Source organism: Marmota monax, unplaced genomic scaffold (genome assembly GCF_021218885.2).
Source record: "Marmota monax isolate L192 unplaced genomic scaffold, Marmota_monax_Labrador192_F-V1.1 WCK01_AAM20220418_F8-fsc00037, whole genome shotgun sequence".
NCBI lineage: Eukaryota > Metazoa > Chordata > Mammalia > Rodentia > Sciuridae > Marmota > Marmota monax.
Window position 1 is genome coordinate 14966927 of NW_026693245.1, and position 13671 is coordinate 14980597.

Genomic DNA, 13671 nt, shown 5'->3' on the forward strand with positions numbered 1-13671 from the left:
TTTTTTGATACCAGGGATTGAACTCAGGGGCACTCGACAGCTGAGCCACATCCCCAGCCCTATTTTGTATTTTATTTAGAGACGGTCTCACAGAGTTGGTTATTGCCTTGCTTTTGCTGAGGCTGGTTTACTGGGATTACCCAACCCAAGTATAATTTTTCAATGCAGTGAGAAGAATTCAGATATGCTTGGTAACCTTAGCCTAGTTTCTTTATTTCAGCCTGTGGACTTAATGAATTTATAGTTCATATGCTTTGACAAATGTCCAAGTAGTGCAGTCTGGAAGTATCAACTAAGGTTGAATTTAAATAAGAACTTACCTATTCTAGTTGAACAGTAGGAATTTTCTGCTATAAGATATGCACATGAAATCTAACTTTCATATCAAGAGAAGAGAGTTGGGATTCAAACATTGAACTTCAGTGGCACATGACTGAAATCCCAGTGGCTCAGGAAGCTGAGACAGGAGGATTGTGACTTCAAAGCCAGCCTCAGCAACTTAGTGAGGTACTAAGCAACTCACTGAGACCCTGTCTCTAAATAAAATACAAAATAAGGTTGGAGATGTAGCTCAATGGTCAAGTGCCCCTGCTACTCCAGAAAAAAGAAACAAAAAATTTGAACTTTTTTCCTTTTATGGTGCTGGGGATTGAACCCAGTTTTTCTGTTTGTTTGGTAATAGTATTAATCCTATAATTTACCATGGACCACTAAAGAGACATGGATAAAATGATTTACCTGTAATGTTTTTATGAACTGAGAACAAATTAGAGGTCCTAATTAGTGAAGTAAGTCTTGGAATTTAATCACAGATAGCTCCTTGATGAAATACTGTTATTGGTCAAAATTTACTTGCGCTGTTACAATAAGGACATTGACTTGTCCAAAGCTGTACGTAAAGTAAAAAGCAAATGTGAGCTTGAAACGTAGATTGCCTCCAAAGTTCTCTACACTCTAATTCCTTTTAGAGTTCTTTGTATATTATGGCTGTTCCAGTCATTGGAAGTCAGATCATTAAGTATATAATGGTTTCATTTTCTTCTCTGAGGTAAAGTTTGCTTTCAGGCATTTTTATTAATCCAGCTAGTATTTGCTGGATAACTATTACATGTCCCTTCATTTGAGGTCTTTGAAGGAACAAAGGGGTTTTCCCTGGAAAAGGTTACTATGGCAGATGGAACAAAAACATGAATTACTGAATATCTCCATTTCAGTGTCTCTTGAATACCTTAAATCCATTGTGTCCAAAATGTCTTCAAATCTACTTCAGAATTTCTAATCACTTTCATTTATCCTGTTGTAACTTAGAAATCCAAGTGTCTTCCTTGATTGATTGTATTCTCTCTACCTCATATCCTGTCATGAAGTTCTTTTAACTCTCCATCTTTGGTTAATTACTGTTTCTGAGTAATTCCAAACAATCTGACTTTCCTTTCCAATCTCATTCTTGCCACTTGTTTGAGGCACACTACTCCAGACATACTGAGCTTTTTTGGAATATTCCACTTCTTCTAACTATCCCAGCTAAATGTGGTTTCGTTTTGCCTTTGTTAAACATTTTATCCTTCCTTATTCTCTAGAGTGTGATAAGTTTCCTGCTCTACATGATCTTGAGTCCCCTGTATTCTCTCAAAATACATATGAGAGTGTAGTATCTGTGTAAATGTGTCTGATCAGACTCAGGTTCCACTATATCCACATTGCCCAGCACAGGGCCTCAACACACTTCATAAATTACCTAATTGCTAAACAGTGCTTACATGAACTAATGGTGCTGCACTTTCACTATTTCTATTCATAAAGTTTTTGACCTTCTAAAGAACATTGATTTATTTTTTCATTCTCTAGACACCAAGAGTATGACATGATGTGTGTCATTACTCTTAATGCACATATTAAGTTTTCTTTTTAAACTTAGTTACCTGTTTTCAGTAGCAGTATCGTCTCGTGGTTAACAAGGAAGTTCCAAAAGGGCATATACACTTACTGGAAAGTCTTTATTGTGTGTCCAATTCCTTCCCACCCCCAACCATTTCTTATTTTAAGAGGCAGTCAATAGTCTCAACTTCTGATTTATTAGTGCAGAGTTTTTGTTTTCATTTTCAAGCAAATTATGTTCATGTATATATATCTACAAGTTGTAGAGATAAGTGTAAGTATACATTTTTTTCACTATAGATGGTGTTTTGTATATGCAGTTCTTAATTTTATTTTCATTTAATGATATCTTGGACAACTTTTGAGAACCTAAACAATAGTCTCATTCTTTCTCATAACTGCATTTTATTAGTGACTAACTGTACTAATAAATTTAATTAACCAAAGAGTATGAATTTACCTTCCTGTCTCTCAGATTTACTTGTGTCTTTCTGTTCTTGTCCATATAGTGATACATGTTTTTGAGATTTGCTAGCTTGGATTATGGAGTTCAGACTATGTTTGTATAGTATGTTTTTTTGTGTGTGTGTGTGCAGAAGATTTTATTTTTTATTTATTTTTTTATTGGTTGTTCAAAACATTACAGAACTCTTGACATATCATATTTCATACATTAGATTCAAGTGGGTTATGAACTCCCATTTTTACCCCAAATACAGATTGCAGAATCACATCGGTTACACATCCACATTTTTACATCATGTATAGTATGTTTTTATAAATTTAACTGGTGCATGAGAGATAACACCTAAGTTTAAAAAAAAATTCATGAAGTCTGACTATATACTAGAAAACATTAAAGTTTTAGTTTTCTAATATAGCTTATCTCTGATAGCTAATATAGAAAACAAGACATCTTACACTATGCCTGGTTATCAGAAAAAAGTAGGTTTTTTTTTTCCAATTAAAGTTTTTTTAAAAATAAGCAATATGATTTTGACCTAATATACTCGAGCATCCTTATAAAGTATACTGTTTTAAAGTGTACAATTTAGTGATCTTTTATTATTGTGTTCATGAAATGTTAACTACCACTGTCTGATTTCAGATGTTTTCATCTCCCCATGTAGAACTCTGTATTCTCCTCCACTCCAGCCTCAGGCATCCACTAATCGATTTTCCTTTTTTGTGAATTTGCCTGATCTGGACATCACATATAAACAAAACGGCTGAGAATGTAGCTCAGTGAGTGCTTGCTTACTACACTAAAAGATCCTGGACTCAATACCTAGCACTGGAAAAGACCAATAGAATCCCCAAGTAAACAAAGAAACAAAACCAACTAGCCTTATTAGTTAGCTTCTTTTACTTAGCATAATTCATGCCCAAAATTTGTCTGTGTTACAGTATGTTTCAGTGTTTTATTTTTTTATGACTGAATAATATTCCATCTCATTTATTCATTCATCAATATATGTACATTTGGATTATTTCATGATTATTTTGGCTGTTACAAATTGCATTCATATACAATGTTTATGTGGCTATATCTTCTGTTCCCTTGTGTGTGTGTGTGTGTGTGTTTGTGTATATATATATATGTGGAACTGTTGGGATATATAATTGTCTATGTGCAACTGTTTAAGGACCTACTATACTGTTTTCCAAAGAAGTAGCTATCCCAATGTATATTCTCACGAATAATATTCTTCACATCCTTACCAAAACTTGTTAGTGCTTTTTGTTTGTTTATTTTTTTTGGTACTGGAGACTGAACTTAGGGTCTCATATATGCTAAGCACATATTATACCACTGCACTACATCCCCGGTTTGTCTCTTTTAATTGTAGCCATCCTACTGAGTATAAAGTGGCATTTCCTTGTGGTTTTGATTTGCATTTCCCTAATGATTTATGATGTTGAGCATCTTTGCATGTGTTCATTAACCATTTGTATATATGGACCCCCCCCCCCAATGTCTGTTTAATTCCTTTGTTCCTGTTGATTTGTAAAATTCTTTATGTATTCTGGGTACTACTTCCGTATCTGATAGAACCTTTGCAGACGTTTTCTCCCTTTCTGTGATTGTCTTTCTCCTTCTTTGATAGTATTCTTTGAACCATGGAAGTTTTTAATTTTGACAACGTCCATTTTTTTATCAGTTTTTTTCTTTTGTTTGTGCTTTTGTTACATCTAGAAACCAACATATAAGCCAAGTTGAGACCTACTTTTATGTCTTTCTATAGTCCCTCTTTATGGACTATATAATATCTAAGATATTTACATCTTTTTCTTGATCTTAATGTTCATTCTTTTAACTTAGAAAACCAGTTAATTTTGCATTTGTCAGCAAATACACAGAAGTTTCATGGTGCAGGATGAATAGAGCCTTGAACACTTAAATTCTGGTCTTGAAGTCATCTGTTTTTATTAACAAGAGTTGAAGGTGGGGAAAGGTTGCTTCTTAACCTGTTTTGGGTACAGTGTGTATCAGAGTTTAGAGACGACAGTAAGTATACCACCAAACCAATTGTAAGAATATGTTTTGGAAATGGAGTTTAAACTCTATGGTAAATGAGTATTTTAGTTTTGTGTGATCATGAATGTTAGTTTAGAACAAATCAGTGACATATTACAAGTTAATTAAAAAAAAAACACCATTTATAATAAAACGTGGAAAAGAAGAAAAATAAATGCATTAGAAACAGGTTTTTAAAAGAAGTTTTAAAAATCCTAAACATTGTATCTCTCTACATATTGAAGTAAATATGGATGAATGGACATAATATCTGGAATTTGCTTCAAAATAACTTAGTGGGAGTGGGTAAGAGTTGCAGTAGGTTTAGTCATGTGTTGAAAATTAGTGAGGCTAAATGAGGGGGGATTATCATATTTTTAATTTTTTATGATAGTTTATTTAAAGTAAAAACTGTTTTTAAAAAGGCTTTTGCAGACCTAATCTTTCTTTTGAGTTTTCGATCTGCCTTTTGGATGTTATCTTGTGGATTTCCTGCCAGTACTGTAGTCATTAAAAATGGAATCCATTGCCATTATCCGTATTTCCATATTTCCTGCATTCCATTTATTGGTTAATAGAGGCACCATATACCTGACTTCTAGATAGAAACCCCATAGACATTTCAACTTTCCTTATTCCTTAAAATAATATTTTGACTCACTCGGACTTAGTAGATGACCATCCTTGCTGTTTTTTCACCACTGTGAAATAGAGAAACCAGAAAAGAACTATAAGCCTATCATATCTCCCCAACTACCATCATCTGTGCCTGTATCTCTGCATTACTTATTTTACTATGGATATGCTCTGTTTCCCTTTTAGGCCCATTTCTTGTGTGCTGAAACCTATCCTCATTTACCTGCTTGAAGTCACCATTATAATTGGTCTTCTGTGTTGCATAATCAGTTTTTTCCCCCTCTACTGAATCATCTCTGTCAACATATTGGAATGTTACTTCCCCCTTTTTAAAAAAAATACCTCTTGACCCCACCTTTATTTTTGTTATTGCTGTTATTTTACTTGATTTGTTAGCAGGATTTGACAGTTAATCACATTCTCTTCCTTCATAGCCTTTCTTCACTTGGTTTCTAGGACTACCCTCCTGGTTTTTCTTTTTCTCTGACAACTGCTGGATCTCTTTTGCTTGTATCTCAATAACTGCCTGGCCTCTATAAATTAAAACCAGGACTTCTGCCTGCCCTCTTCTTGGTGATCATATCAACCTTCATTCTCTCAAATACCATCTACATCAGTGTTCCTGCAAACCTTTTTTCATAATTGCTCCACCCAAAGAGCTTTTTATGACATTTCCCCCTCCTAATTATCCCCTCCCAGTGAAATTTTAATACTGTGGCCCTTTGGTGGGCCATATACCATTGTAATATCTAAGACCTCTGCCTCTGAAGAACATCCCATTTGGGGCATTATCACCCCTGTTGAGAATGTGCGATCTGTATGTTGACAGGTGACAAACTTAGATACCTCAAACTTGATATGTGCATATCCAAACTTGTATTTTGATTTTAGCCTTTCTCTATACACTGAACTTCTATGATTCTACTCTCCTTTGTACCTTTTGCTCTAACAATACTGAATTTGATAGTCCCATTTTACTCTTTTACTAAAAAAGCTTAAAGGAGTGGTCACCAGTTATTCTAATACAAATTGGCCAGGCATTGAAATTAGAAATTATCTTTGCTCAAAGTTGTAGCATCATAGCTTTCATTACTGGAGTGTAGCAGGAATTGTGATGACAAAGCACTGGAAGAAGTAATGAATTTACACTGACTGTAAAATCTCCCGTAAGATCTCTATCTATTGTTCTAGTGCATTTAAATATAATAGACTACAGTATGGACTTGTAGCTATGGAAAGTTCATAGAATAGCACAGCTGCTCCGTGTAGAATTCCCTCTTGAATAAATAAGAATTTAAGCCAGGGAGCAATTAGATAACATTGCTTAGTATATCCAGCAGAACATCTGTGAAAGACAGTTCTTCAAAACATTGGACCATAAATAGAGTCTTGTTTTAACACCACAACTGTAAAACTCAGCTATTTTGTCACCCATGGGAATTTAGTATGAAGAATATCCTTTTAATTAAAGTATATATGTATTGAGATTTAGTTAATAAACTTTATTTAGTTAATAAATTTCATGAAGTAGGTTTTTAGTGCTGTGTGTTTTTACTTTTTCATTATTTCAACTAGAGTCATAATCATTGCATCATTGTTTTAGAATTCATTTTTATTACTCCTTACAAGTGATTTTGGACAGTTTTTTGATCTTCTTCTACCTAAACCCCAAATGTGCAGAATAGTATTGTGAAACCATAGTGATTTTATACTTTTTAATGGTATCATAGCACCTTTATGATGTTTTCTTATTGCCTAATGCTAATTCAGAATGGAACTTTTTAAAAAAGTTGTAGTGTGGGCTCTTCTAAATAATAATTCTGTTCAAATTGTTAGGAGTACAGCATGGATCAGTTGTCAGAAACCCAAACAGATCTGAAATTTTCCTCTCACTCCAGAGGAACTGAAAAGTATTAAATTTTTATATCCCTTTTCAGAACACTGGACTAATGTACAAATATGAAAATTCAGTGTGTGTGTGTGTGGTATGAGTAAAGTTTGTTTCATTTTTAAGTTGTATTTTCTTCATGAAAATCTAAGTTGTACCATTCCCTCTTTCTTCCTCCTAGTTTTAAATTTTCATCTTTTGTGTTCAAAGCCTAAGATAGGAAATGCTAGAGCTTTTTAATTTAGTTATAAACAATAACATCGTAAGTGTGAGAAACCAAAACAGAAAGGTCTCTATGTTTGACAAAGTCCCATTCCCTAGGGATTTACTAAACAGCAACAGCACTGTTACCAGTGTCAGCTGAAGTGTTATTTATGTTCTCCAATGGCTCCTTGTTCCACCAAAACTGCTGAAGAGGTGTAATGCTTACATAGTTCTCATTAAGGATTCTTTTCATCACTGCTTAGATTAGATAGCAAAACCTGAATATCAGTTTGAGAGTTTGGTTCTGCTAGATCTGCTACTTATTTCTGCTGTTTAAGATCTCTGACAAATCACCACATTCCTTCCTTTTCCTCTTCTGCTGATAAGTAGCATCTAGGAAAAGATTGATATTTGCTCTTTTCATTTTTAAAATACTGCTCTTTGTAGCACTTGTATTATATTTAGTCTTTTTTAAAATACTATTTGACAACCTCTATTACCCCATTTTACAGTTATGATATTAGATTATTATATTGTAAAAAATGAGGTGGGTTATTCTCATGTTTCTTAGATAGCATCCCTTTAGAATCATTTTAATAACTTGAAGAAATGAATTATATGTGCTTTAAAAGACTATCTTGAAACAGAACTCTTCATATCAAAAAAGTCTCATTAACATAACATTTTGCTATGACTCTACTTGGAAAGAAGCACTTAAATTGGGGTGGTGGTGCAGGTGAGGTACCCGAGATTGAACTCGGGGCACTTGACCACTAAGCCACATCCCAGCCCTATTTTGTATTTTATTTAGAGACAGCGTCTCAATGAATTGCTTAGTGCCTCATTGTTGCTGAGGCTGGCTTTGAAGTCTCGATCCCCCTGCCTCAGCCTCCTGAGCCACTGGGATTATAGGCGTGCACCACTGCACCTGGCAAGCATTTAAATTTATGATTTTGCAATCTGTACTGGCTCTTGGTTCTTATAACAAATATACAATTAATTGAAATCAATATTTTATGCAGTAATTGTTTAAGAAAAATGAGAAGCCTACTAAGATAGTTTTTAATCAGTTAAATGATATAAAGTTGCAAAAGTTTCGAGGTCAGTGTGTTCTATGATAATTTATCAGGATTGTGTTCTGGTAGGGACTGACTTGGAAGAAAGTACTTCTTTCAGATATCTGTTTTCCAAATACTTTGAGTAGGCATGTGTATTTTATTTACCCTCAGGCATGTGGTCTGATGTATGAATTATAAAATTTTACTGTGAATTTTTATAAAATAAGAAAATTTACCTGTTTGTTCTGAGAATAGATATTTATGGTTGTTTTTCCTTCTTGAGAGGTATATAAAGAGATGAGTAGGCTTTAGTGTATTTTTTAAAGTCTATATCAAAATCTTTTCAAATTATGCATTGGAATTGTGATTGAAATTGAGGGGTGTTATTAAAGATTTTAATCAAGACTAGATATACAAGAGGACCTTATTTAAATGTATAGGCACATAAGCTAGATTTTTATGTTCATTTTCATTACTTGACTATATGTACATGAATCATCAGTGACTTTTTTCCCAAGTATGTGTAAATTTTTCAAGTTGTATTTTAAAATGTTAAATCATTGATTTTTTTTTCACATTTTAAAAGCTTTCATACTTTAAGCAAAACCATTGGAGTTTAACAATGTTACAGGGTTTGTGACTCATGATAAACAACTTTGTAATTAAAGTTTTACTTTTAGAACTCATTTAGTTTTGTTATGTATTACATATAGATTTTGAAATCTAAATATTTTAAAAGTGAACAAAGAAAATTTTATAGAAGTATCTCAAGAGGAATATAAAAATGTTTACTTTTGGGAAAGACTTGTCACATGTATACTCAAGTATACCTCAACTTTCTGATTAGGGTAATTAGAAATAGAACAAAAAATTGAGTTTGTAATTCTAGGTATGTCAGAAACAGCTTCAGTCTTTTAAAAGCATCTTGAGTCTGAAAATAATTTTTTTTTCATATTTGTTGTAGTTTTCTAATGTGGTAATCTTTTAATAAAACACATACATTTGTTAGATATTAAGTATTCTGGTTTTTAAATACTTGCACTGAAATTTTATTAGTATTCTTGGCTGGTTTATTTTGGCTCTTGTCTCCTACATTTGCAACCAAATTATACTTTATATGCTAGACAAGGTTTATGCCAGCCTAATTGGTTGCTGGCATTTCTTAGCCTCACAGCTGCTGTGAATTCAACTGTGAACTAGGAAACATATAATAGGATCTTGTTTTCAGAGACCAAAAGGCAATTGTTAATGTGTAATATTTGTTTATGACAGCTCAATATATATATTAACTCTTATGGGAAATTAAACAGCAATGATATCAATTTTAAGTAATTTTAAAGATTAGAAAGTCTTGAAATGTGGAATCTATGTATTTGTTATTTTTGTTTACTGGGACAGAGGTGGCTTGAATTTGAGTATTTTCTTTCAGAACATAGCAGTTTTTTTATTTTAAAAAACTATTTGTCTTAATAGTTGCTAACATATTTAAAAAGCTGAGTTCTGAAATTTTTTCTTTAATTTCACCATGACAAGAAGCTGAACCTTAAATAATAAAGATATTTTCAAAAAATGAGTGAAAACTAAAATAACTTTGAAGTAAAGTCTGTGATTTTAAAGTATTTTATTATATGTTTATATGATTTAGCAGATGATGTTTTTATAAATTATATGGACATTTAGCTGTGGGATGAAGCTTTGACTTTTTTTTTTTTTTTCCCTTTAGGTTAAGTGGTTGAATTTAGAACTGGTGATTTTTTTCCTTCTGAGAATTATAGTGGTTTAATACATTTGAAAAGTCTTACTGTTTCTAAGCAGAAACCTGTGAGTTCCAGTTTTTAAACAATACACAGGCATGTCCCATTGAGGTCAATAAACTGTTTTTAAAAATTAGAGGTTGTATGTAAAGATGCTGACAGGGTACCTGTTTGCCTTCATTTTTTTTTTTTAACGAATAATGTTAGAATTATTATTTTAGAGTCTTGGGTTTAGAATTCTTAAGTTTTTAGTTGTATGAGTTTCTGATGTATGCTTCAAGAATGGTTTATAGACTTTAATAAACTTTAGGATATTTTAAGTATAAGAATTAAGGGGACTTTTTTGGATGGGAATTTTAGATTAGAAATAAAGTGCAGGTGTACTTTAAACTTAAAGGTTGATGATAGGAGACTTAAAGTCTGGTTACATAGTTTGGCATTAGTTAATAAGAAAATAGCATATTTTGGGAAAAATAATGCATCTTGGGAAAATCTGAAAAATGTAAATTAGTGATGCATTTTATTAATAATTCTGTACCCTTAATAATTGATAACTAAAGGTCACATCCTGGAAAAATGTAAATTGATGTTACATTTTTCTATATGCCTAATGGTGGTTAAGGAAGTGTTACGTCTTGGCAAAGTTTTGAAATTGTATAATCAATGACGTGTTCTGAATCCATAATGATGAGAAAAGTTACAATAAAAGATGACCCAGAGAAAGCTGCATTAGAGCTCTCTCTGGCGATTGCTCCAATGGAACAACTCCTGTCTCATTCTTTTCGCCCATGCCACTCATCCTTCAGGACTTCCTGGACCCTGCTAGGTCAGGACTCCGGCACTTCCTCCCTTTCAGTGGGAGCCCAGGACGCCCTCACCTTGCACCCGGCTGCTGGCACAGTGGCAAAGGCCTGCTGTCTGTGAGGGGCGCTGGTCCTCGGGGTCCTGGGTTGGCAGCTCCTGCAACTCCTCAAACAGCTTAATGTTGAGCAGGAATGCAGTCTTGGCCTCTTTGATAACCCTCTGCCTGACCTCAGGGGTCATCTCCAGAGTGTTCATGAGTGAGCGGTAGAGCTGCTTGAACTTGGTGGTGCTGGCGACCTTGGGGAAGGTGAAGAAGGCCAGGCCCTCTCCGGAGCTGGGCAGGTCCAGGGCCTTATGTGTGGTCTTTTTGAGGACCTGGCCCCTGGACAGGTTGCCCAGATAGTGGGTGTAGGCGTGGGCCACCAGCAGCTCCGGCTTCCAGCGCTCCACCTGCTGGAGCCGACCTGACCCACGTAGCTGCCGTGTAGTGGACGGCCTGCTGCCATCGTGGCCCGTACCAGCAGGCCATGTCCTGCTCCATTGTGGCCCTGTGGTGCAGTTCCTCGGGGAAGTAGAGGGTGGCGAAGACAGGGTTGTCCTTGTTGCGCTGGATCTGCTCCTCCAGGGCCACGTAGACGTGGTACAGGGACACCATCACCAGCTTGAAGCTCTTTCTAGTCACCTGGCCCTTCTGGAAGTTCCTCATGAACTCGGCATTCTCTGCCTGGGTGTGCACCTCCTTGTTGGCCTCCTTCAAGGCCTTGCACAGATCCTGGGGCAAGCTGTTGCTCTGTTGGCGCTCAGTGGCAGGGGCTGGCAGCTGGCGCGGGTGGCTCTGGCATAGGCAGAGGACCAGGCAGCCGTAGTCTGCCTTCATTTTAAGTGGGGGAAAAAAATTGGAGTGTATTAGACATCAACCCAAACTGTCTAGCCAATTTCAGAAATATTGCTGATACTGTCTGTCACCTACATATAAGTAAAATGCTGTTATGTTTGCTCAGCTAGCAAAAAATAAGATCAAATTAGATGTATATGCAATAAAATCTTCCATTATATAATTGCCTGTTTCCCCATTTCAGTGTTTCCTGCAACATTTAAAAAAAATATTTTGGGATTCATTCAGCACTAGGCAAAACAAGGGGCTAAATAGGTATAAGAGATTGTGGAAATACATTTTGGATAAGCACACCATGTCAAAAAATAGTTTTCAGTGAGTATGATTAAAGCATTATCTTAGTCTGTTGTCTGTTGCTATACCAGAATACCTAAGTTTGGGTAGCTTATACAGAAAAAAAAGTTTATTTAGCTTATATTTCTATTTCTGGATTCTAAAAGGCCCAGATTGGACAACTTCTGGTGAGGGTCTCATGCTACTTCAGAATGCATGATGGAAAATCAAGGGCAAGTAGATGCAGGAAAGCTGAGGAAAACTGAAGTATTGCTTCATAGCTACCTGCTGTAGTGGTAACTCCTGAGTGTGAGAACTAACTCTCCAAAAGATTACTCTCCAAAAACCTATTTATGAGGGTCCCACCTCCATGACCTGAGCACCTCCCATTAGGCCCCACTTCTGCATGCTCTGCTTTGAGGAATTAAGCCTCAACATGAGTTTCTTTGGGAACAAACCATATTTCCTCATAGCATTCAACCCTGGCCCCTCAAAATAATGGCCCTTCTCACATACAAACTGTCACCATTCAGTTTCAGTGGTCCCAGAGTCACTTCTTTCAGCCCTGTACATGTAAAATCAAAACAAGTTATCTGTTTCCAAACAGAAAGATGGAACAGTCATAGGGTAAAAATTCTCATTACAACAGGGAGATATAGGCAAGAAGAAAGGAGTAACCTGCCCCAAGCAAGTCTAAAACCAGCAGGGTAGACCTTAAAGATTGAAGCTTCACAATAATCTTTTACTCCATATGCTGTTTCCTGGACACACTGGAGCAGGGGTTGGGCCTCAGGGCCTCAGAAATCCTTATCTTCCTGGTTTTGCTGGGTTCAACTCACATGGCTTCTCTCAAATTGGAATTGTATACTGGTGCCTGCAGCTTTCCCAGGTGTTGCATGCTGTTGGTTGCTCTACTGATCTGATGTCCTGGCATCTTTCCCATTCCCACAGCTCTAGGAGGCTCTCTTTAGTAGCTCCTTCCCTGTGGGATGTCTCTAGCTGCATTCTCAGGCCTTTTGATACATCCTTTGAAATCTAGGTGAATGCTTCCATCATAGTGCTTGCATTCTGCATATCTATAGAATTAGCATCATATAGATACCATCAAGGCTTGTGGCCTGTGTCCTCTAGAGTGGTGGCCCAAGTTGTACCTAGGGACACTTGAGCCATAGCTGGGATGCTGAGAGTAATGAGTCAGAAGCACCTCTGAGAAATAAGCCTTGGCATATTTGTGCAATGAAATAGGCTGTAGCAGTGCAGAAGAGTTTACCATAAATACTACATATACAATATAAATCTCAGAAAAATAGTGTTGAACAAAAGAAACAAGTCTTAAAGGATTGTTAATCAATTTATATACTATTTAGATATAGTTTAACTGTTTTAGATAAGTGGGAAAATTTAAATTAAAAAAAAGCCAGAATATGATTATCTCAAATATCAGGAGAAAAAGAAGAGAGGGAGATTCAGTTAAGGAGAAGGAAATGTGAGGTTTTTCGCTGGGCACTGTGGCATGCATCTATAGTTACAGTTAACTCAGGAGATGGAGGCAGGAGGATTGCTTTGAGTCCAAGGGTTCCAGGCTAGTCTGGGCAACATAGCAAGATCCCATCTAAAAAGACCAGGGAGATGCAGGGAGCAACAACATAGAACTATTGTTTCTTAATCTGATTGGTGTTGTCTTAATCTGACTGGTGTTGAAAGCACAGATGTTTGCTGTCGTGTATTTTTTAATGTGGAAGTGTATATGATATAATTCATAA

General features: G+C 35.6%; 1 protein-coding gene and 1 pseudogene across 6 annotated transcripts in view; one reads left to right on the top strand and one right to left on the bottom strand.

Annotated features, from left to right (window-relative positions):
• Window positions 1-13671, top strand: part of Kif2a (kinesin family member 2A) — a 68679-nt gene that overhangs the window by 9097 nt on the left and 45911 nt on the right. The window lies entirely within an intron of this gene.
• On the bottom strand, window positions 10789-11835 carry LOC124100662 (heme oxygenase 1-like; annotated as a pseudogene).